The sequence below is a fragment of the Ceratotherium simum genome, chromosome 8 (assembly GCF_057802395.1).
Source record: "Ceratotherium simum simum isolate JZ-2026a chromosome 8, ASM5780239v1, whole genome shotgun sequence".
Lineage (NCBI taxonomy): Eukaryota > Metazoa > Chordata > Mammalia > Perissodactyla > Rhinocerotidae > Ceratotherium > Ceratotherium simum.
In genome coordinates, this window is record NC_141907.1 from 38,651,994 (window position 1) to 38,677,446 (window position 25,453).

At 34.3% G+C, this 25,453-nt stretch overlaps 1 protein-coding gene across 1 annotated transcript in view; it reads right to left on the bottom strand.

Moving 5' to 3' along the window:
- COX7B2 (cytochrome c oxidase subunit 7B2) overlaps window positions 1-25,135 on the bottom strand; it is an 84,205-nt gene extending 59,070 nt beyond the window's left edge. Inside the window, exon 1 of the mRNA XM_004419029.3 lies at window positions 25,080-25,135. The gene's annotated coding sequence lies outside the window, so the exon portion shown is untranslated. The remainder of the gene's footprint in view (window positions 1-25,079) is intronic.
- Between the last annotated feature and the right edge of the window lie 318 nt (window positions 25,136-25,453).

The following is a 25,453-nucleotide window of genomic DNA, read 5'->3' on the forward strand; positions in this document are numbered from 1 at the left end:
TTTTCTGTATCTACTTTTCTGTATAGCTTATTAGGCTTCGAAAAAAAAGTTTAAAGAGAGAAAACAATCATTAGAACAAGATTCAGATCAGATATGACATAAATATTGGGAATAACAGGGAATTTTAAATAATTATTAATATGTCCAAGGCTATAATGGAAAATACAGAAAACATGCAATATCAGATAGGTTATTTGAGAAGAGAAATGGAAATTATAAGAAAGAATCAAATGGAAATGCAAGGAATTGGGCACACTAAAAAAAAAAAAGAAAAAAAGCCTTTGCCTGGCTTATCAGTAGACTTGCACAGCCAAAGAATCTGTGGGATTAAAGATACGTCAATAGAAATTACCTTAACTTAAAAGCAAAGAGAAAAAAGAATGAAAATATAAAACAAATCAAAACAAAAAAACCCACCACAACAAAACACAACTGTGACATTAGTGCCGTGATACAATATCAACCGGACTAATACACGTGTAGGTGGAATCCCTGAAGAAAAAGTGAGAATGAGGTAGAGAAAATATTTAAAGAACTAATGGCTGAGAAATTCCCAAAATTAGTGAAAGACACCAAATTACAGATCTAAAAGCTTTGAAGGACACCAACAAAGAAAAATTCTAAAAAATGTACTTTTTCAAACTGCTAAAAACAAAAGACAAAGAGAAAATCTTGAAGACAGCCAGAGAAATAAAACACGAGCCACAGGAATATGGATAAGAATTATAACAGACTTCCCATTAGAAACCGTGCTAGCAAGAAAACAAGAGAGTGATATCTTTAAAGTGTTAAAAGAAAACTAAACAAGCCAACAAAAACTTGTCAATGAAAAAAGTCTATAACAGACAAAAACACCCTTCAAAAATGAAAGTAGGGAGGGGAGAAAGGCTTTCTCAATCTAACAAGAACTGATATTCAATGCCAGTAGACCTCTACGAGAAATGTTAAAGGAAGTTCTTAAAGTAGAAGAAATATGATATGGGTCAGAAACCTGAATTTACACAAAGATATGAAGAGCATTGGAAAAGAAATAAAAAATAGCAAAATTTTCATCATATTTTTATTTGCTTTTAAAGATGACTATTTAAATCAATGATAGTAACAATATAGTGTGTGTTTAATAGCATATGTACAAGTGAAATGTATGATAAAAAATGGCACAAGCAATGTGAGGGAGGAACTGGGAATAGACTGTTATAAGGTCCTCACACTGCACGTGAAGTGGCATAATGTATTTAAGGTAGACACAGATTATTATTAAATGTAAACTGTAGATGCTAGAGCCAAAAAAACAAAAAAGAAAGAAAGAGAGAAAGAAGGTGGAAGGGAGGGAGGGAGGAGAAATAAATAATAGGACATAAAATGAAGCAAAGAACAAATATAATGAATACAAAACAGCATAATGGTAGATTTTAATCCAATTATATGGAGAATCATTTGAAACATGAATAGTTGAAACAAACCAGTTAAATGACAGAGATTATCAGATTGGATTGAAAAGCAAGATCCACTGTACGTTGTCTGAAGAAAGCCACTTTATTTTATTTATTTATTTATTTTTTTTATAATTTTATATATTTATTTTCCCCCCCAAAGCCCCAGTAGATAGCTGTATGTCATAGTTGCACATCCTTCTAGTTGCTGTATGTGGGACGAGGCCTCAGCATGGCCGGAGAAGCGGTGCGTCGGTGCGCGCCCGGGATCCGAACCCAGGCCGCCAGCAGCGGAGCACACGCACTTAACCGCTAAGCCACGGGGCTGACCCAAGAAAGCCACTTTAAATATAAAGTCTTAAATAAGCTAAAACTAAAAGGATGGAGAAATGTATACCAAGAAAACAAAAAATTTTTAAAAAGCTGTTATAGCCTTATTTAAAAAGACTACTTTTGTCAAAGTAGTCTTCAGAACAAAGAAGATTATCTGATATAAAAAAGAGATATTACATAATTAGAAAGGGATCAATTCTCTGAGAAGATGAGATATGCAAGAACCTAACAAAAAATTTCAAGGGGTCGGCCCCGTGGCTTAGCAGTTAAGTGCTGGCGCTCCGTTACTTGCGGCCCAGGTTTGGATCCCAGGCGCACAACGATGCACCGCTTCTCCGGCCATGCTGAGGTGGTGTCCCACATATGGCAAGTAAAAGGATGTGCAACTATGACATACAACTATCTACTGGGGCTTTGGGGAGAAAAAGGGGAAAAAAAGGAGGAGGATTGGCGATAGATGTTAGCTCAGGGCCGGTCTTCCTCAGCAAAAAGAGGAGGATTGGCATGGATGTTAGCTCAGGGCTGATCTTCCTCACAAAAAAAAAAAAATTCAAAATATATCAGGCAAAGACTGATAGAACTGAAAGGAGAAAATTACAAATCCACAATGATAGTTAGAAATTTCAACACTCTTCTCTCAGTAATAGGTAGAAAAATTAAGCAGGGAATCTTTAAATATATAAATAACTTGAATAGCACTATGAACCACCTTGCCCTAATTAACATTTATAAAATAATCCACCCAACAACAGTAGAATACACATTTTTCTCAAGTGCACATGAAACATTCAAAAAAATACACCATGTCCCGGGCCAAATATTAAACTTTAACAAATTTTTCAAAATATAAATACAACAAGGTACATTTTCAGACCATAAGGGAGTTAAACTTAAAACTAATAACAAAAGGATATCTGGAAAATCCCTAAATGTTTGGAAATTAAACAGCTCGTTTCTAAATAATTCATGAACCAGACAAGAATTCTAAAGGGAATTTTTTTAAATGATCAACTAAAACATAATAAAAATACCACATATGAAAATATGTGGGATGTAGCTAAAGCACTGATTAGAGGGAAATTTATAGCATTAAATGCTCATATTAAAAAAGATGTAAAATCAGCCACCTAAGCTTCCACCTTAAGAAACTAAAGAAAGAAGAGCAAATTAAATACAAAGCCAGCAGAAGAAAGGAAAATATAAAGATTAGAGCAGAAATTAATGAAATTAAAGCAGCAAACTACAGAGAAAAATCAAAGGCCCATATATAGGTTCTTTGGAAAATTAGTAAAATTGATAAACCTGTTGCAAGACTGACAAAGAAAAAAGGGAGAAAACACACATTACCAATACCAAAAATGAAGGAGGTAACATCACTACTGATACCACACATATCCGGAAACAACAAGGAAATACTACAAAACTCTATACACAGAAATCCAACAGCTTCAACAAAATCGACCAATTCCTTAAAATACATAAACTATCAAACTCACTAAAGGAAAAACAGATAACATAATATAACATAAATAATACTATATCTATTAAAGAAATTAAATTTATAGAGAAATAATCCTCCAAAAAGAAAACTTCAGGCACACCCAGAAAGTTCCACTGCTAAACTAAGAAATAATAGCGATTATATACAATCTCTTCTAGAAAATAAAAGAAGAGGGAACACTTTCCCCTTCTATCTATGAAGCCAGCATTATTCTAATACCAAAACAAGATAAAGATATTTCAAGAAAATAAAATTATAGACCAATATCCCTCATAAACATAGATGCAAAAATGATCAACAAATATTTGTGAATAAAATCCAGCAATATATAAAATGGATAACACATTATAACATTCCATGAATTCAAGGCTGATTCAATACTCAAATATCAATCACTGTAGTTCACTATGTTAACAGACTCAATAAGTAAAAGCATATGACCATGTCAATAGATACCAAAAAAGTATTCAACCAAATTCAACATCATCCATGATTTAAAAAAAAAAAAGCTTTCAGCAAACTAGGAATAGAAGGGGAATTTCCTTAACTTAATGAAACAAATATATGAAAACTTGCAGTTAACCTAATATAAAACGATGAGAGACTGAATTATTTCTTCCTAAAATCAGAAAAAAGACAAGCATGTCTTCTCTCATCACTCTTATTCCTTGTTTTACTAGAAGCCCTAGCCAGTACAATAAGATAAGAAAAAAAAAATAAAAGGCATACAGATGGCAAAGGGACAAATAATACTTCCTTAATTCATAAATGACATGAATATCTATGGAGAAAATCCCCAAAGAATCTAAAAGGAAGAATCCTGGTACTATTGAGTGAATTGAGCAAAGTTGCAGGATAAAGTCAATATACAAAAGTGAATTGAATATCTGTATAGCATTAATGAACAAATGAAATTTTAAAAAGAAAATCCCATTTGTTATGTGTGTATATATATATATGTACATATATATACACACACACAAACACACATACACATAGAGAGAGAGAGAGATTTTAAGCAATTGGCTCACATGATTGTAGAGGCTGGCAAGTCCAAGATTTGCAGGGTAAGCTGGCAGGTTGGAGATTCAGGCAAGAGTTAATGTTGCAGCTCAAGTCCGAAGGCAATCTGAAGGCATATTTCCTTCTTTCATTGAGGATCTCAGTTTGTTTTTCTCTTAAGGACTTCAGTTGATTAAATGAACGCACATTATGAAGGGTAATCTGTTTTAGTCAAAGTCTAATGATTTAAATGTTAATATCATATAAAAAATACCCTCACAGCAACATTCAGACTGGTGTTTTATTAAGTATCTAGGTACCATGGCTTAGCTACTTTAACACAAGAAATAAATCATCACAATATGTATGCTGAAAACTACAAAGCACCAATGAAAGATATCAAAGAAGCTCTAAATAAATGGAGAACTATACCACATACTTATTGGAAGACTCAATATTAAGAAATAAGTTCTACCAAAATTGATCTACAAATTGAATGCAATCACAACCAAAATCACAGAAAGCATTGTAGATTTTGCCAAGCTAATTCCAAAATTCACATAAAAAGATAAAGGAACTAGACTAACTAAACATTCCTGAAGGAAAACAAGGTTAGAAGAATCACACTCCCCACTTCAAGACTTACTATAAAGCTAAAGTAATTAAGACAGTATGGTATTGGTGAAAGGATAAACACAAATTAGTGGAGTAGAATAAAAAGCCTATAAATAGACCCATATGAACATAATCAATTGATTTCTTATAAAGGTGAAAAGGCAAATTAATGAAAAAAGGATAGTCACAGTCTTTTCAACAAACATTGCGGGAAGAGCTGGACATCCTCATTTCAGAAAAATGAACCTCAACATACATCTCATATCTTATGTGAGAATTAGCTCATAATGAGTCATAGATGTAAATTCAAAACATAAAACAATAAAATTTCTAGGAAAAAACAAGGAAAAGAAAAGAAAATCTATAAGACTTCTGGTTTGGTAACAAGCAGTTTTATATGACACCAAAAGTAATATACATAAAAGAAAAACACTTGGTAATTAGGACTTCATCAAAATTTAAAATGTGCTTTTGCAAAGGACACTGTTAATAGAATTAAAAGACAAGTTACATACTGGAAAAAATATTTCACATAGCTGAAAAAAGATTTGAATGCAGAATATATGAAAACCTCTTAAAACTCAATATAATAAGGAAGAAATTGCACAATAAAAAAGAAGCAAAAAGATCTAAACAGATACTTCACCAAAGTAGTTTTACAGGTGGTAAATAAGCATATAAAAAATTCTCATCATTCTTAGACATTAGGAAATACAAACTAAACCACAACAGGTATTACTATACACCTATTAGAATGGCTAAAATTAAAACAAATGAACAAACTCTGAAAAATCAAAATCTGGTGAAGATGTGAAGCAACAGGAACTCGCATTCACTGATGGTGGGAATTCAAAATGATACAGCCACTTTGGAAAACAGTTTGGCAGGTTCTTAAGGTTTAACATATACATACCATAGGATCTAGCAAGTGTTACACTAAATAACAGAAAATCACTATGGATAGGAGAGACTTGAACAACTCTATTAATCAACTTGATCTCACTGACATTCATGGAACACTTCACCCAATCATTCAATTAGATAGATCATACGTTGGACCATAAAACCAGTCAGAGTAAATTTAAAAGGCTTGCATTACAAAGATTATGTTCTATGACCACAACACAATTACCTTAAAATTATAGCAAAAAAGTGACACATTACTGGGTTAAAAAAAAAAATCACAAGTTGAAGAACGACATATCAAAATTTTTGAGATGCACCTAAAGAAGTTTAGAAGAAAATTTTATCTTAAATGGTATAAAATCAATGACATGCTTGTACTTTCAAAAGTTGAAAATGATTGCTAATTAAGTCCAAAGTAAGTAGATGCATAGAAGTAATAAAAGTAAGGGAGGAATACATAAAATAGGAAAATAGAAGACAAAATAAATGAAATAAAAAACTGGTTCATTGAAAAGATCAATAACATTGTAAAATATCTAGCTAGATTGATCAAGAAAATAGAAGACACAAACTACTAATAACAGAAACAAAATTGAAGTAGCACTACAGATATTAAAAGAATAAGAGAATATTATTAATAACTTTATACCAATAAATTCAACAATTTAGATAAAATGGAGATATTCCCTATGAAATACAAGTTATCAACACTGATTCAAGAAGAGATAGTAAAACTAAGTAGCCTTATATATGCTAGAGAAATTTTAATGCATTTTAACTATAAACTAATTTTTATGCATTTTAACTATAAACCCCCCCACAAAGACTATTCTATGCCAAATTGCTTTACAGATAATTTTACCAAACATATAGGAAATAAATAATACCAATCCTGCAAAAACAATTTTACAAAGAGAGGAGAGAATACATCACAACTTATTCCTTGAGTCCAGCATTACCCTGAAACCAAAATTAGACTTACAATTTTTTGGAGAAGAAAACTACATAAAAATCAACACTAAAACACTTAACAATATATTAATGAACCAAATCCAAAAATGTATAAAAAGGAAAATAAATCATTTGTAAGTGGATATTACCTCACAATCGGAGGTTGCTTTTAATTTGAAAACCAACCAATGTAATGCACAATAACAGAATAAAGTAGAAAAATAAAATTTATGTCAATAAGTGAAGAAAAAGCTATCAGATTCGGTGAGCCCCAGAATCTGAGTATAAATTCTACACATAAAATCTTTGGTTAATGGATAAATTTCAGGCTCAGGTAAGAAGCCCGGGAGGTACAAGGAAAAAGAATAAGGACGAAGGAGGAGGAGGAAAAGAAGAGGAGGAGGAGGAGGAGGGGGCGTGGGGAAGTAGCAACAGCAGCTGGAAGCTGAAAAAACATCAGTAGAAACATCAGCTGCTGAACATCGCAGAAGAAATAGATTTCACAATTTGCGTCCAGACAGGTTAACGTGTGAGGAAAAGGAGAAGGACAAAATAATAATAATAATAGAAAGAAAAAAGCAGTTTCTGAGTTGCTAAAACATATTATGTATGATGTCGACTTTTCCATCAAAAATTACTAGACAAGCAACAAAGTAAAAATAAAAGCAAAAAACTGTGATCCTTTTTCATGAAATAATCAATTAATAGAATCTGACTCTGAATGGGCACTGAAGCTGGATATACTAGGCAAAGAATTCAAAACAGCTAATAAAAATATGTTCAAAGAAAGGGAAACATTCAAAACTTAAAGGAAAATACAATCCAATGTGTGAAAAAATAGGGAATCGTAGCAGAGAAACAGAAACTATAAAAAAGAATGAAATGGAAAGTTTGGAACTGAAAAGTATAACTGAAAAGTAAAATCTACTAAACAGTATCAACATCAGTTTTAAGATGGAAGAAGGAAGAATCAATGAATTTGAAAACAGAACAATGGAATGAATAAAGACGGAAGAAAAATGAATAAAGGCTCAAAGATTTGTGGGATAATATCAAATGATTCAATGTACACATCACTGGAGTTCTAAGAGCAGAGACAAAAGTGAAAGAAAACAATATTTGAAGAAATAACGACTATAATCTTCCCAAATTTAGCATAAAGGAAAAAAAGAGAAAAAAAAAAAATCACCTTGCAGATCCTAGTTTAACAAATACCAAGGAGAATAAATATAAAGAAAATTACACTCAGGTACTTCATAGTGAACTTCTGAAAGCTACAGATAAAGAGAAAATCTTGGAAGCAGGGGAAAAAATAACACATCATATAGATGTTAACAATGATATAATCAGTGAAGGATTTTTATATCACAAACGGAGGCCAGAAGTCAACAGATGGCATGTCCAAAGTACGGGACAAAAAAAAAAAAAAAAAATTCAGCTAAGAATCAATCTATATCCAGTGAAACTACCCTTCAAAAATAAAGCCAAAATAAAAATATTTTTTTAAAAAATGAGTTATTAGCAGCAGATCTGCCCTAAAAGAAATGCTAAAGGAAGTCTGGAGGATTAAAGAGAAATGATACCAAATAGCAACTCGGATACTTAAGAAGAAGTGCAAACTGTATATATATGTGCACGTACATGTATATTTGTATATATATATATCTGTGTGTATGTGTGTATATGCATGCATGTATGTATGTACATATACACACTTTCTTCTTTTAATTTCTTTCAAAACACAGAACATACACCCTGCATGATCCCATTTATATGACATTCTAGAAGAAGCAAACCTAATCTTTAGTGACAGAAAACAGATCACTGGTTGCCTGGGTTGGGGATCAAAGGCAGAAATTGACTACAATGGGTCACAAGACAACTTTCTAGGGTGATTGAAATTTTCTACATCCTGATTGTGGTGAGGAGCACACAGATGGATACATTTGTCAAAATTCATCAAACTATCTTTAACATGGATGCATTTTACCATATATAAATTATACTTTATTAAATTTGATTAAGAAAGACATAAAGCAAAAAACTAATGAATTTGACAAAATAGAAAGAAGAATTTCTGTTCAGTGAAGAATACTGTGAGCAAAGTTAAAATAAAGATTAAAGACTAGAAGGGATGTGTGCAATGTCTGAAACTAACAAAGTATTAATCTAGAATGTTCAAGAGACTCCTGAAAATCAACAAGGAAAAGACAGGAAACCCAAGAGAAAGAGTGGACAAAGGCTGCATCTATGAAAAAGAGGCTCATCTTCACTACTAAAATAACACAAATTTCAAATTGCCAGTTTTCAAATTGACAAAAATCAGCAAGTTGGATAGTACCAAATGTTAGAAAGTGTAAGGGTGAAATTAAGCTGCCACGTTTTGCTGCTAGGCCTGTAAACTGATTCAGCCTTTCTGCAAAGCAATCAAGAAGTACTTAGTGAAATTATATGTGCATGTGACCTAGAAAACCCTCTTCTGGTAATACAAAGTGTCAATCATAGGAGATAAGACGAGTACAATGCGGTATGTGCATGAGATGGAACTCAAGGCAACAGTCTGAAGAATAAAATTAGATGAACAGAGTAGAATTAATAAATCATAAGAAAAAAGTGCTGAATAGAAAACCTATTAAACAGAATAAGATGAATCAAAATGATTTACATAAACTAAAAACAAATGAACACATACATATGCAGAGTAATGCTATATAATTTTCAAAGATAGCCTAAATGTCTAATATGAGTAGGAAGGGACAGGAATGCCAGTAGATGAGGAATCAAGTAAAAGAGATAATTATGAAAAAATAAAAGGAGAGAGGCCTTGCACAGATTGATATCAGAGAAGTATAATTAAGTCTCTGCACACAAAGTAAAAATGTATTTGTGTATGTTCATGCTTCTCAACACTTTCATATTGTTTTGTCCATATCCTTATATCTGAGCTATAACTTCCTTCTCAAATGATAGCCTAGACTTTGAAGACACCACCAGTATTCTAAGCATGTGTTTTGGATTACTATCTTTCTGCATATCAAAATGGATACAGCGTTCGTTGGGGAACATCAAAGGATCATTTTATCAGAACTTTTTCTTTATAAAGAGAATATATTTATTTTTCATGGTGTGTGACATACTGCCAAGACTCATCTTGTTTTAAATTGAAAAATATGTCAAGTTTCGTGATTCAGTTTAGTTGAACATTATAAGGTAATAACGTCTCTCATTTCATAACAATCACTTGGTGACGGTGAAGTAAGGTATCTTACGTTGTCTAAGAATAATCCATTTACAAATCCCTTGAACATCTATTTTCTACCTCAGCTTACACCGAGTTTTACTCTTTTCCAAAAACTGTTGATACTTTTATTTCAGGTAAAATTCTATTAGTGACAGTTGACGAAAGAGTGTCATCATGAAGCTGTCTCTACCGGATGAGAGAAGGCAAACAAGAATAACTATAAGGAAAGCAATGTGTCCTAAACGACACTCCATCCTTTAGAGGATAACAAAATTATTAAAGAAGGGGTTCAGAGAAGCTTTGTGGAAGAAATAACATTTGAGCTGGACCTTGAAGTTAGGGAGATTTCAAAAATTGTGAGATGGTGGGGCAGATATTCCAAGTAAAGAGAACAAAGGGCAGAAGGAAAATAACGAGTAGGTAAAGGAACTGCACCATTTCTGTTGACACAATACATTGTACCATATGCGGAGCCACAAGCTCTAAGACAGCATAAGTTGAAGGGTATATCATAGATAAAGAATTTGAACTTTATTAATACAGTTTGGGTAAAAGGTAATGGCATATCAGAAACAGTTTGGGATACTAATCAGTCGCATGGGAAGAGCATGGAGAAGAAATGAAATAGGGAAACTGGTTAGAAAGTTATGACAATTGTCCTATCAAGAGATAATGAGAGTCTGAAATAGAGGAGATGCTAGACAAATGGAGAGAAGAGGAACAAATGTGTATGGGGAAGATTTTCTAGGAAACAGAAAGAAATTATGTGAGAGAGATCAGAAATAAGAAGTTAAAACGAATGATTTTTTTGGTCTAGGTGACTGGTAGTATACTTTATTCATTAATAAGAAGAGGGAAAAGGAGGAATATTGGGTGTGAAATAATCATAAATATATATATTGGTCTCTGCTCCAGGTTCCTGCTAATATTTGGTCTTTGACTCCAGTTCCTAACACAGAGCTCCTAAATCCTTTGGAATTGTGGATTGATAGGAGTGTCTGACACAGAGCTCCTAACTCCCTTGGAATTTCCTGGGTGACATAACATCTTTTGTTTAAATAAGGTGACCCTCAGTGGCTCCTGGATGGGGGCTGGTCACCAGAAAGATCAAGCCATGATTAGAAGTTTGGAAATTTCAACCCCACCCCCATTCTCTGAAGAGGAGAGAGAGGCTGGAAATTGAGTTAATAACTGATCATGCCCACATGATGAAGTTTCCATAAAAATCCCAAAATACAGGGTTCAGAGAGCATTCAGGCTGGTGAACACATCCAACATGCAGGGAGGGTGGCACACCCCAACTCCACGGTCACCGAAGCTCCTATACTTGGGACCCCTCCAGACCTCGCTTTAGGTATCTCTTAATCTGGCTGTTCATTTGTATTCTTTAAAATATCCTTTATAATAAATCAGCAATAGTAAGTAAACTGTTTTCCTGGGTTCTGGGAGCCACTCCAGTAAATTATCAAACATGAGGAGGGTATCATGGGAACCTCTGATTTGTAGCCAACTCAGACAGAAGTCGTAGGTAACCTAGGGACCTACTACTTGGATCTGGCTCCTGAAGTGGGGGAAGTCTTGTGGGACTGAGACCTTAACCTGTGCAGTCTGTGCTAACTCCGGTTAGTGTTAGGATTGAATTGAATTGTAGGACATCACGCTGATGTTAGAGAATTGGTTAGTGTGGGGGAAAAACTCACATATTTGGTGGCCAGAGCAGCAGAATAATGCAAAGGAAACAGGAGAGTTTTTCCTTTCCAGACATCAGGTTTAGAAGATAAGAAAATGTATTCTGGACATAATGAGTTTGAAGCATCTCAGATATCTTTAAAGGGAAATGTTCAAAGTGCAATTGTATTAGTTAAGGTAATACCAGCTGCTGTAATGGAAAAACCTTGAAATCTAAGTGGCTTAAGACAATAAATGTTTATTTCTTGCTTGTGTAAAGCCTAGTAAGAACGTAGGAGGAGGGAGGGACTCTGCGCCACAGGAAGTTAGGAGTCTTGTCTGAAAAGTTTCCACCGTCTTTCACATATGGCTTCAATGTTTCTCTGGGCATTGGGAGGCATATTCTTAAAGTAGAATTCAAAAGAAAAGATGACATTCCAAAGAAGAAAGTACAGAAAAAGCAGAGTCAAAATACAGGTTCCTAGAGATCATACACTTTTTGCATTAAGATTTAGAAGGAGAAGTACAACTCAGAACTCAGTGTCACTAAATCTAAGGGAAAGGTTTCATGAAAGAAGAGCCAATAAATAGTATCAAATCAGGAAGAGTGAACAAGCAAGATGAACAGAGAGAAAAATTGATGGGAATTGATGACTATGAGACTATTACGTCACTTTATAATCATGTGAATTTAATAGTTCTGAGAACAAAAACCATATGAGAAAGGATAAATAAATAAGTGAATTGTGAGAAACTCCAGTCTATGTAGATATTAATCTTTATAGATAACAGCAATTTAAGAAAAAAGAAAGGAGTGTGCCCAAGAATGTGAATGTTGAAGACATGATGAGTTACAGGGAGTGTTTTTCGTTTGGCAAACTGGAATTTCATGAAAATATTTTAAGTTTGAAGACAAAAATCCAGTTCAAAAGAAGAGTATAAAGATGTAGCTATAAATTGTAGGGCTGATAAGCAAGGTCACAGAAAAGGTGAAGGAGGAAAGAGTTAGGAGAATAACTGGAGTAAAATGCTTAAGAAATCCAGAAAAAGTAATCAAACAGACGACAACAAAATCCTCACAAAAAATACGTGAATTCTTTAGGAAGAAAACATTAAAATCATTGAAAGATAAAAATAAGATAAATATGGAAAGATATACATATTCTTGGGTGGAAACACTCAACATCATAAAGATGACAATTCTTTCTAAGTCAAAATATAATGTAATATGACCCCAATTTAAAAATGCCAACAGGTTTTGTTTTGTTTTGTTTTGGAGAACTAGACATGCTGATTCTAGAGTTCAGACAGTAAAACAAAAAAGCACAAAAAGATGGGAAATTTTTTTTAAAAGACAAAAAAAGAAATATGGGAACAATATCTCTCTCAAATGTTAAAACATATCTTCAGCTACAACAACTAAATCACTGTAGTGCTAAGCATGAATATATGATGTCAATAGCATAAAAAGCTCTGGAAATAAACAACACATTTGGAGGTTGTGTATATGATAAAGGTGGCATTGCACATTCATGTAAAAAAGACGGATTTTTCAATAAAAGATATAGGACAACTAGGTTGCCAATTTGATTGCTTTTGACCCATCCTTCTTTCATGGTATTTTATTTTAACTATTCTCCCAACTCTTTTCTTCTTCACCTTGACTGTGACTTTGTCTCATCAGTCCAACAGGATAAACTCTCCATAAATCAAAGATTTAAGTATATAACATGAATGTGCATAAAATTACTAAAAGAAATCATGGAAATGTTTAAAATAATCTCACCCAGAAGCCATTCTGTCCACCAAAAGCAGACAAGAAAAAACTTAACTTCATTAAAAAATTCATGAATGGCGAAATCCTACAGGAATAATATCGAAAGACAAGCAAATTGAGAAAAATAATGGTAACTAATATCACAGGCAAAGTGCAAGTCTCCAAATCTTTCAAAAAATAATCCCTTAATATGAACAGACATTCCTCCAAAGAAGATATACAGATGGCCAACAGGCACATGAAAAGATGTTTAACATCACTAATCATTAGGGAAATACAAATCAAAACTACAATGAGATATCACCTTATACCAATTAGAATGACTATAATCACAAGACACAAAATAACAAATGTTAGAGAAGATGTGAAGAAAAGGGAACCCTTGTACACTGCTGGTGGAAACGCAAACTGGTGCAGCCACTATGGAAAACAGTATGGAGATGTTTCAAAAAATTAAAAATAGAAATACCATATGATCCAGCTATCCCACTTCTGAGTATTTATCCAAATATCTTGAAATCAACAATCCAAAGAGATTCATGCACCCCTATGTTCAATGCAGCATTATTTACAATAGCCAAGATGTGGAAGCAACCCAAATGCCTTTCTACAGATGAATGAATAAAGAAGATGTGGTATATATATACAATGGAATACTAGTCAGCCATAAAAAGGACAAAACCGTCCCATTTGCAACAACACAGATGGACCTTGAGGGTATGATGTTAAGAGAAATAAGCCAGACAGAGAAAGACAGATACTACATGATCTCACTCATATGTGGAAGATAAAGAAACACATGGATAAAGAGAACAGATTAGTGGTTACCAGAGGGGAAGGGGGTTGGGGGGTGGGCAAAGGGGGTGGGGGGGCACATATGTATGGTGACGGATAAAAATTAGACTATTGGTGGGGCCAGCCCAGTGGCATAGCGGTTAAGTTGCCGCACTTCGCTTTGGCGGCCCAGGGTTCACCAGTTCAGATCCTGGGTGCAGACCTACTCACTGTTCATCAAGCCATGCTGAGGCAGCATCCCACATAGAAGAACTAAAAGGACAATTAGGATATGCAACTCTGTCCTGTGGCTTTGGGGAGAAAAAAGAAAAAGAAAAGAGGAAGATTGGCAACAGATGTTAGCTCAGGGCCAATCTTCCTCAAAAAAAAACCCAACAAGTAGACCCAGGGTGGATCCTGAGAGAAACTCTCTCAGGGGGAAGGAAACCACAGTGTGGGCATTCCCTCTGCAAGATAATCACCGGGGACTAAAAGAACATCTCACCAGCAATATATTTAAAAAAAAAAAAAAAATTAGACTATTGGTGGTGAGCAGAAGGCAGTCTATACAGAAACTGATAAATAATAATGTACACCCAAAATTATACAATGTTATAAACCTTTATGACTTCAATAAAATAATTGGAAAAAAATAATCCCTCAAAAGAAAAATGGTCAAGTATACAAACCGATAATTCATAAAAATGTAAATATGAATGGTTCTTAAACATGAAAATATTCTCAATCATAATAAGAGAAATAAAAGTATACTGAAAACATCATTTCATCTAATAGATTGGTAAAAACTTAAAAATTTGATAACACACTGTGCTGATGAGGACGGTGTAAGGAAATGAGTCTTCTCACATATTGCTGGTGGGAATGTGTATGACAGTATAACTTTAATAAAGGAAAACTTGGAAGTGTCTATCCAAATTACAAAAGCACATATTTTTTTACCTTCAGGTATACTTGCACACAGACACAACTATATGCACAAAACTATTTGTTGCAACATTGTTTATAACAGCAAAGTTAGCAAACCAAATATTCCTCTAGTTTGTAAACATCCTATGATGAAAATGGACAACTTTCAAAATCAAAAAAATGAAATAACCGTTTTGAGATACACAGACACATCTCACATACACACACATCCTCACTCAGGCTAAGGGGAACCACTGGAGAATGGTGGTGGAAGAAAGGTCTGATGGTTGCATTTGGAGACAAGTAAGCCTGCCTAGTCCTCTGAGTGAATTTAGAAATAGTGAAAGAAACGGCTTTCACTGGATAAAACTGACTACATAGGCTGTAGCTTCTTAAAGAAAACCCAGCTATCAACCCAGCCTTAAATGCGTTAGGTAATATAAGTCCATTTATATCTTAGGGCACAAGTTTTTTCAAGAGCCTTTGAAAATGTGTAAGGTATAAAAAATATAAATATATCAACACTAAAGTATGAAAACTACATAATTAAAACGAATGATTTTTAAGTAAATATCTATAAAATTTTGTATGTCAATTAGAAAACAATTTAACTCACTTCATATTTAGATACAGTAACATTTAATTGGGATATATTCATTTTAACATGTTGGCTTCAGTGCAGATCCAGGTTTCCAAAGAGTTCTTAAAGATCTTTAAAAGGCTCTGAGATTTAGCTCAATAAAAGGTCTTATTTTAAGAAATATAGACACTTTAAAAACAATAATAAAGTGGAAACAGCCCAAGTGTCCATCAACAGTGAATGAATAAACAAAATGCAGTGGGTATACACAGTGGAATATTATTCAGCCATAAGACAGGATGAAGTTCTGAGACACGCTACAATATGGATGAACCTTGAAAACTGTATGCTAAGTGAAATAAGCCAGATACAAAAGGACAAATACTGTACGATTTTACTTATACGAAATATCTAGAATAGGCAAATCCATAAAAACACAAAGTAGATTAGAGATTACCAGGGTCTTAGGGGAGAGGGAAATGGAGAGTTACTGCTTAATGGGTAGAGTTTCTCTTTGGAGTGATGAAAAAGTTTTGGAAATAGATAGTAGTGATGGCTGCACAACATTATAAATGAAATTAATACCAGTGAATTGTACACTAAAAAATGGCTAAAATGGAAAATTTTGTCATATATATTTTACCACAATAAACAATGTTTCAAAAAGAGTGTACAAAAAGTGGTTTATAACAACTGACTGCCATTCTAAAGTTAATTAATTTGTACTTATCCAGTTGATGAACTCATTTCTTTTCTACCTGATTCTAAAGCATCCTAGAATGCTTCTGACAGTCTGTATCTCAAGCACTTCATTTCTAAGAGAGTTCAATTAAGTTTCAATTTTATTTACTCCAGTTTTAGAACAGGCTTAACTAACAACAATAATAAAAAAATATATATTCCACTTGATAATAAAATAGAACCATTTTGTTGACTTTTGCTCTGAACACTCACACTCACACAGCCACAAACAGACAAACTCATGTTAATTTCACAAACGTATTAATTTTATTAGGCTGTTATAGAAATTAAATTATATAAAATATGTAACAATGAGATTTTATATATGAGTATGTGTGTATGCTTATACCATTACACTCAATGCCCAGCACTGAATAAGTATTTAGTACTGCACTGCTGTGGTATATGTAGAACATAAACTATAGATAGAGTTCTGTTTAGATCTACATTCACTTCAAAAAATAGGAGGCAGAATCAGGATAAATTTTAAATACTTTATTTTATACTATGTCAATCTCCTAAATCCTCCTTTACATTCTTTCTCCAGACTATCTAATAAATACTATGATGAAAGTGTCGATCTCTCCATTATAAATTCAACTATTGGAAAACACTTAACAACTGAGATTTGAAACAGTCTTTTCTTCAATAAAACCATTAACTGAACATTTTAGTTATCTAGAATTTTCTGTATTCCATTAGTGACATAAAATGGCAAATCATACACACAAAAAGCTGATATTAGAGAGTTGCATGACAAATGCCTATACCTTCTTCATTTTTATCCCTCTATAGTACTATAGAACGAGAAATCTGCTACAGAGTAGAAGTTTCCAAATGCAAAGAAAGATCCAGTTATGACTGATATTAAGAGAGAAAAGATAAGGATAGCATTAGTAGAAGATTTTCAACAACAACTAAGTCACAAAGGACATTCAGCTCAACTTTTATCAAAGAGCCAATTAATTAGAATACCGTTCTCTAGGCATTCTGTTTAACCAAGTTTTTCCATTCTGCAATTTAGTTACAGAGACTATCTGCACGACATTTTCCAAACATGCTATTTCCTAATAGGTCATCATTTCAGTAGTGCCCACTATTGGTCATTTGGTTACCATTCTTTATTGATACTTAAAGGCAACTGTGAATTTAGTAGCCAACCTTAGCTAGAAAAAGATTTGAAATTCTTTAAATTGTTTCTGGGTTCCAATTCATACTTCATTAACCTGCTCAGGACACTATAATACAGCAAAATACCAGAGACTGGGTTGCTTAAATAACAGAAATTTATTTCTTACAGTTCTGAAAGCTGGAAAGTCCAAGATCAAACTGCTAGAAGATTTGGTTCCTGGTGAGAGCTCGCTTCCTGGCTTGCAGTGTGTGCTAGCTCACTGTGTCCTCACATAGAGCTCTACTCTCTTCCTCTTCTTCTACTAATTGTAATTCTTATACTTTTAATACTAATCTCATTACTGGGGGCTCCACTCTCATGACCTCATCCAAACTTAAGTACCTCCCAAAGGCCCTACTTCCTAATACCATCACATTGGAGGTTAGGATTTCAACATATGAATTTGGAGGGAATACAAACATTCAGTCCATAACCCATACTTTGCAATTATATTGAATTTGAAGCCAAGATAGACCTTAAACACATTTCTAAGTATCTCATTATAACAATTGTCACTCTGCATAATTTTATTGAATATTTTAGAATGTTCTCATATACTGGTGTACATCAGATTCACCTAGGGAAAGCTGTGCAACACAGAAAAGAGATCTAACCCAAACATACAAGTATAGATATAAATGAATGAAAATAATTAACTTGGTTTTTCTATAGATGAAAATTATTGGTAGAAAAAAAACTCTTCCTATATAAATAATCTAATGAGGATATTGAAAAGTTAAAAAAAAATCTCTTTAAATCAAACTCCATTGCAAATTCATAACTAACTCTTAATTATTATATGTCCCTGATCTCTTTTGGAAATCTAATGCAATCTTCAAGTCATATTCATCAAATATTAATGGCTCACTATAATCATACATTTGTTTATAAAAATCAAGACTATATGATTTTGGGAATTGGATTCATCATCAGGATGAGATGGTGCTCTCAGAAAAGTAATGACAATTAAATATCCATGAAGGATTTTTCTGTAACATTTTGCTTTATGTGTTCCTATACTGCCTCATGCTGTTCGTTGCCACATTTCAGAAATACCAAAGAGCAAGGTAAGGTATGGAGAAGGACAATAATAATAATAAATCATAGAATAGATTTATGAATGAAGAGAGATACGAGAAGACTGAGGTCAAAATAACTGAAATTATTCTCAACAAAGAAGACATGGGTAAGGGGAACATGGGTATTTAATGAATCCTGGAGGCCTAGAATATAAATCTGGAAAACAGCATATTCTTTGCAAGTACATTACTATGTTTCACAGATGAAGCAAAGCAGCCTGCTAACTACAAGCAAAATAGCTTCCAGAAAAATTTAGTTGAATTTACACATTCTAGATCAGCATGAAATTATGAAGGCAAGTTAAAAGGTATTTAGGTGACATCCATATTCCATGGCTTTGACATCATGTGAAATAGTTATGCTGCCTCAGAGGTAGCACTTTCAAAGTAAAAAAAAAAATCATCATGAATGAACTACTTATATGTCTTACAATGGAAATAATTTAGATCATTTGTAATATTATATTATACATTATTATTACATATTATAATACTATAAGTGATCTAATGTATTTCAGATTAAAAAATATATAAAATACAAACAATACATAACATATATATTTCAGAAAACCACTCTCAGTCAAATTTCGTTAGATGAAGTAATTAGTATTCCTCATTAGATGAAGAGTGCAGATGCAATACGGTCATAGAAGCCAAAATATCTGTTATCTATGTTAACTGTTCTCTGTTTTCTCAGGCAGATTGGACTTGTGCCATAGAGAGTATCTATAATTCTCTACCAGACCCTGGTGGTCACGCAACAAAGCATAACTTGGTCCATTAATCCTGGGTAGAGTAGAAGTGTGGAGCATTTTGTGATTGCACAAACATGTCCTCATGCCTTATTGGTATTCATAGCTTCTCTCAAGTGTGTGCTAGACTTGAGATGGTCAGTCCTTATTATTCAAACCTGGATCATTGGCAGCTTTCCTCTCATTCATCTTCTGGGAAAACCCTGCGTCACAGTGAGAAGAAATGGTAATGTGCTCAAATTTCCTACTATAGCTTATCCCAAGACCTGAGAATTCGGAATCTGGCCCAATCCCAGAAATTTTACTTCACATTGATTTTGCCTTTCCTGGGGCTTTTCCTTTCACTTCAAATCCATACCAAAAAAAAAAAATCACCTCACGATCAAGCACTGAAATCAATGCCAATGTCCTTGGACCCTCTTTCTGAATCAGGTTCTTTGAGCACTTATTGCCTTTTCAAAATATCAACTGATTATAATTTTTATGCTTTATTTTGATACCATTTTCTCATTTTAATTCTTTTCAGTCTCTGTGATTTTATAAATAGTGTCCTTATTATGGTCTGCTTCTGGCTTTCCTCACAGACTTTGCCGAGAGTCCCGGAGTAGAGCAGCCTATTTCTGTGCTCTCTTGAGGAGGCTTGTTCCCTAGCCCTCCCTCATTGTGAGTTTGTTCCGGGCTGTTGGCTGCCTGATGTTTTGATGTCTTTCTCCCTTAACTAACTCTTGCCTTTCAACCACTGAGCTTTAGTTCTTTGTTTATTGCCTTCCTTGTCACAGCTCTTGGCTTACTGCTTCAGTCTGTGTCAATAGAATCCTTGGCAACGTCCTGTGTCATTTCTTGCCCCTCCTTCTCCACAGATTGCTTTTCACCAATTTGACTTTTCAAAGACAGCCTGTCAGTAGTTCAAAGTGTGGATTTTATCTCTGGTCTCTTAGACTGTGTTCATTTTAATTATTAGTAAGAGGCAGTAAGGCTGACACATAAAAGTAGGTGAACACCTACACTGTGTCATTGTAAAGGCACAAGGAATTAGTGCTGTCCAGGGTGCCTGAAATCCCAGATGAGAGAGTTATTTCTCTGATTTTAAAACTTTTAATATTTTTAGGAGATCTTGATCAAATTGCAGATACTCTCTTAAATTTACCTTTAGATTTTTCTACATATACCTACTGTGGTGCTTACCATACTATATATTCTATCTTATGTTCTAGTGTATATTATAATTAATTTTATGTTTCTGAGTCTGCACGAGACCGTAAGCCGTCTGCATAAGAATCGTGTTCCAGTCCTTATATGTTAGTGTCTAGAGTAGTACACGGTGACAGTAGGTCTAAATACATGGTTGTTGAGTTAACAAATATAAAATATAGGTAGAGAGGTGAGAAACTTACACCATTAACTTTTAATGCATTCATTTTGACCGTGATACTAATGAGTATCAGTTAGGGAACTGAGTCAGCTGACGCAACAGAAAACCCACATAACAACTGCTTAAACATGACACAGTGAATTTTTCTCACATAATGAGAAGTCAAAGGAAGGAAACTGCTAGTATCAATTTTGAAGTTCAAGGATGTCAAGGCTAAAATCACAGTAACATTCCCGGCCTTTCAAGATTGCAAGGTGGCTGCTCTAGTTCTAGTCATCATGTACACCTTTCAGGAATGAGGAAGAAAGAAAAGGCCCAAAAGAAGATGAGGCAACATCTATAACAAGAAAGCAGAACTTTCCCAGAAGTTCCATCAGACTTCTTTTATATTTCACTGGACAGAATTATGGCAGATTGTCTCCCATAACAACAAAGAGGATGAGAAAATGAGAGGCTTGTAGGTTTTTTTTCTTTTTGCTTTTCTTTAGCCTGCAACAATATTGGGACTCTGTACATAAGAAGGAGAGGAGAATGAATATTGAGTAAGCCACAATAACTCTCTGTCACAGAGGCGTAGTTTGGTGCCCAGAGGAGTATATGACTGCTGGGAGAAAGTCAGTGTAAATGGAAGAGAGCATATAAAGTCAGCAGATGGCTGGCTCACCATCCCACCCAGTAATGGCTGACGGGAGTCAGGCACTTTGATCTACCAGTTGTAAAGCCTGACTGAGGCATGGGCTTAATGGGACTCCTAACACAGTATCTTTCTATTTTCATTCAGCATCTTCATGGGCTTCATAAATAAAGTTTCCCCAAGCACTTTCTCTATACCCAGCACTGTGATACACTGAGTAATATAACATAATTCTTGGCCTCACGCTGCCCACTTTAAACTGAACCTTGCAATGACAGAAGTGAGCATAGGGTCTTACAATGGTCCACTGAAAAGGCACTTATCTCAGACTGAGTGTGTGCTTGTGGAGTGCGAGTTTAGTCACGGAAGGACCGTCACAGAAGGAAAAAGTGGAGCTCATCAAACAGGTGAGGAAGGGGGTTACTGGCATAGAGAGTGAGCACATAAAGGCACAGGGAGGCAAAGAAAGCAAAAAGCATTCTGAGATTTGGAATTTTTTCAGTGGCACAAAGCACAGAATTCAAAGCGTGAGGACAATGGTAGTGAGACAAATTAGAAGAGAGGTAAGCAAGAACCAAAGAGTCTTTTTGGAAAATGAGACACTGAATGATTTTAAGCTAAATTAATTCTATACTTCAGGAAAATTATCCTGGTCCCACTGGGGACAGTTTATTGGAGACAGGTAACTTTGGAGACAGGGAATTCAGTCAAAGGACTATTTCAATTGTTTAAGTGAAAAATATGAGGCCCTAACCCAAAACAAATCAGAAGATTTGGAAAAACAGGGACTGATTGCACAGACGTTAAACAAGTCAAAGTTAAAGAACACATTCACCAAATGCTATGCGTGTGTGCCTGTGTGTGTGTGCCTGTGTGTGTGTGTGTGTGTGTGTGTGTGGTGGGCAGGAAAGGGTAACAATTGTAGAGACGGGGCAGAAATGAGGGTAGAAAACTAAGACAACCCCCACTTCTCTCATTTATTGATTCACTAACGATGATTGAGCCAATTTTCCTAAGGACAGTGTGTGGGGGGGGGTAACGCACTACCTTAGTAAGACATAATACCATACACACCTGTTCATATTAATGCCTACACACCTGACCCCAGCACAACATGAGGCAACTTGAACAAGAAAACAGTCACTCAGCCATTGAGGAACCTTGGTTGAACAGCCTACTTCCTAGAGCAAATCTCGAGGACCAAGGGAATAATGTGAAACACCGGATTTTATTAAGCAAAGAACAGGCCTGTTCACACCATGTTTCCATGGTGAGTTACTTAGTAGCCTTCAAAATGACTTATTAACAAAAGGAGAAACTTATTACATTGGCCTCGAAGCAATTAAAGAATAAAATCTGGTATCTAAAATATCAGGAAAAAATTCTTAAACCATAAGGAAAATGATATGGGCTTCACAAAGCCAATCCAAGCAATTAGATACTTAAATAAAATAGCAATGCACATAGGAATAGATTATGGCCCAAGGTCCAGAGAAAAACAACAGAAACAGTGAGTTGAAAGCATGCAACAGTTTCTAAAATTAGCATTCTATTATCCTATCTTTATATTATGCATAAAGGTGCCTTAAGGTTCACTAACCCAATAGTCCTTGTCACTGCTCTTACCAACTCAACCATGCTAATGACAAAAAAATCCCTTAATGCACTGCCTGGTTTGAAAAAATTGTATAGAAAAATAAATGCCCAAAGCAATTCTGATTTCCACACAAGAATTAAAGGATGCATTTCCTCTTTTTCAAAAGATTGGTTTCCTTTATGTTTGTGCATTGGGAGATTAGAATCTTGGCTTTTGCGCTTATCAGGTTACTTAGCTTCTCTAAGCCTCATCAATAATATAAATATAATAGCACCTCATTCACAGAATTGTTGTGAGAAGCAAATGCTCATGAGGCACCCACCCCAAATCTGGCATATAGTAAGTCTAAAATACATATTAATATAAAGGATGAATTAACATCCTGCGAAGTAGTGATTTGCATTCCTCTTTTACAGGAGGAGAGATTGAGGCTCTGAGAGGGTCAATGACTTGTCCAAGGTCACAAGGCTAGTAAATATGAGGACCAGGATTCAAACACAGGTCTACTATGGTAGACAGTAGATTGCTCTAGTTTTTTTTTATTCTACGTTTTAGAAGATACCCTCCCAACAAGCCAGGACTTAATGTAAATACTGTGATAAGCTTCTGGCTTCAGAATTAAATGAGAGAAGAAGCATAGAGAAGAAAATGAAAACAGAAGCAGTCTACAGCAAACAACTCAGTACTACAGCCCTGTAAATGATCAAGTTTAGAAGATAGAACCTATGAGAAATAGTTAAAATAATCAAGAAAATTTATTCTGGAGAAGAGACAGTAGGGGGAAATATAATTGCAATTATCAAATATACAGAAATGTAGTTTAGAATATTATGCACTCTTTCACTTTGCAAGGATGGTTTAATTGTTCCCAAAGGACTAAAAATTAAATGTAAGGAAAAATGACAGTTATAAAATAGGTACCCCACTGCCAATTTTGAATGATAATTTATGGGGGTGGGGGTGATTTCAGGGGATACAGGAGAGCTCTATTTATGATTCATGGATGAATTATCATGTTTATATTTGCAAGTTCTACAGCTGTAGGAGGGTTGCTGGATTGTAAGACTATCTCAAAACTTGGCTTATTTTTTCACACCATGGATATTTCAAAAACAAAATGTAATAACTGAATTCTCATGTTTAATTATTAAAATGGCCATAAGTTTACCACAGAGAAACTTTTCACAGCAATTTGCCACTTAAAGTTATTACCAGAAAGAATTTGATTATCCTGTAAAAGTTTATCTCAGTATATAATTTAACACTTACTCAATGATACATTAAGGTCATTATCTTGAACTGAAGAAGTTTAGGGATAGTCCCAAGTTCTCCTTTCAAGCTGACCACTGACACTAGAAATAACCACGGATAAGGGCAAGAAATAAATTAAACGCGTATTTCTAGATAGTTACACACCACACTGATCAAGCCAATCTAGCATAAAAAGAAGGCCCATCACCATATAATAGCAAAATGCGATTTTAAAAGTGTCTAAATTTCTCATAAACATATGATTATACAATCACACCAGGGGGCGCTCTTAACACTGAAATAATGGATGACATCTTAAAACATGTGGTGGCCTCAGTTGGCCAAAATGAAAGATTTTTCTAAGCATGTACTACTTGCAACAAGCGTTTATCTCTAGAAAATGTTTTCTGGCAATACACACGTTTTCTTTTGCATCCAACTGTTTGTGTTGTTAAGACTATCAAGTCAGTCTATCAAGTAAAACATTTTCTGCTGATAGGCAATATCTTATTTTGGAAACATTTGTCTGCTTAGACTGGCATCTGTCTCTTATTCTGTCTGTGGTTAGGCTAATTCTCAATAATAAACAGAGTGTTGAAGAGTACATATAACTTTAAAAAATGCTTTCATTGTCAATTTTATTTTATTTTTTATGAAATTTCCTACCAGACCTTTAACGTTTTTCCCCCCACAAAAAAGGGGTTATCTAAAATTGACAGTCATAGTGAAATTCTAATCTGGGCAGTATAGGACTTTTCCATATTTTCTCATTACCTGGGAGGAACTCAGAAGCCCGGACGCTCTCCTCAGAAAGTTCGAGATTCAGATTCCTAAAAATAGGATTAGATAATTAGTGTGAGGCTTCAAGGAAATAGAAAAAGGCAAAAAGGTAAATGTGGGCTATATTACTCATAGAAAATTGCCATATATTACTTCATCAACAGTAAATATTTTTATACAAAAGACACCTGATTTAATGAACTTTAAGAAACAACTTAAAGTTGAAAGGAAAGAATCACAAAGTATGTGAAAGGAAGAGGACACAGCTACCTGTCTTTCTATAGAGAAGGAGTTTGTAAACTTTTCTCAACCCATGTAGTTGAAATCATCCCCTCTTTTCTATCAGCTGCCTCTATGAGTCACCGTCT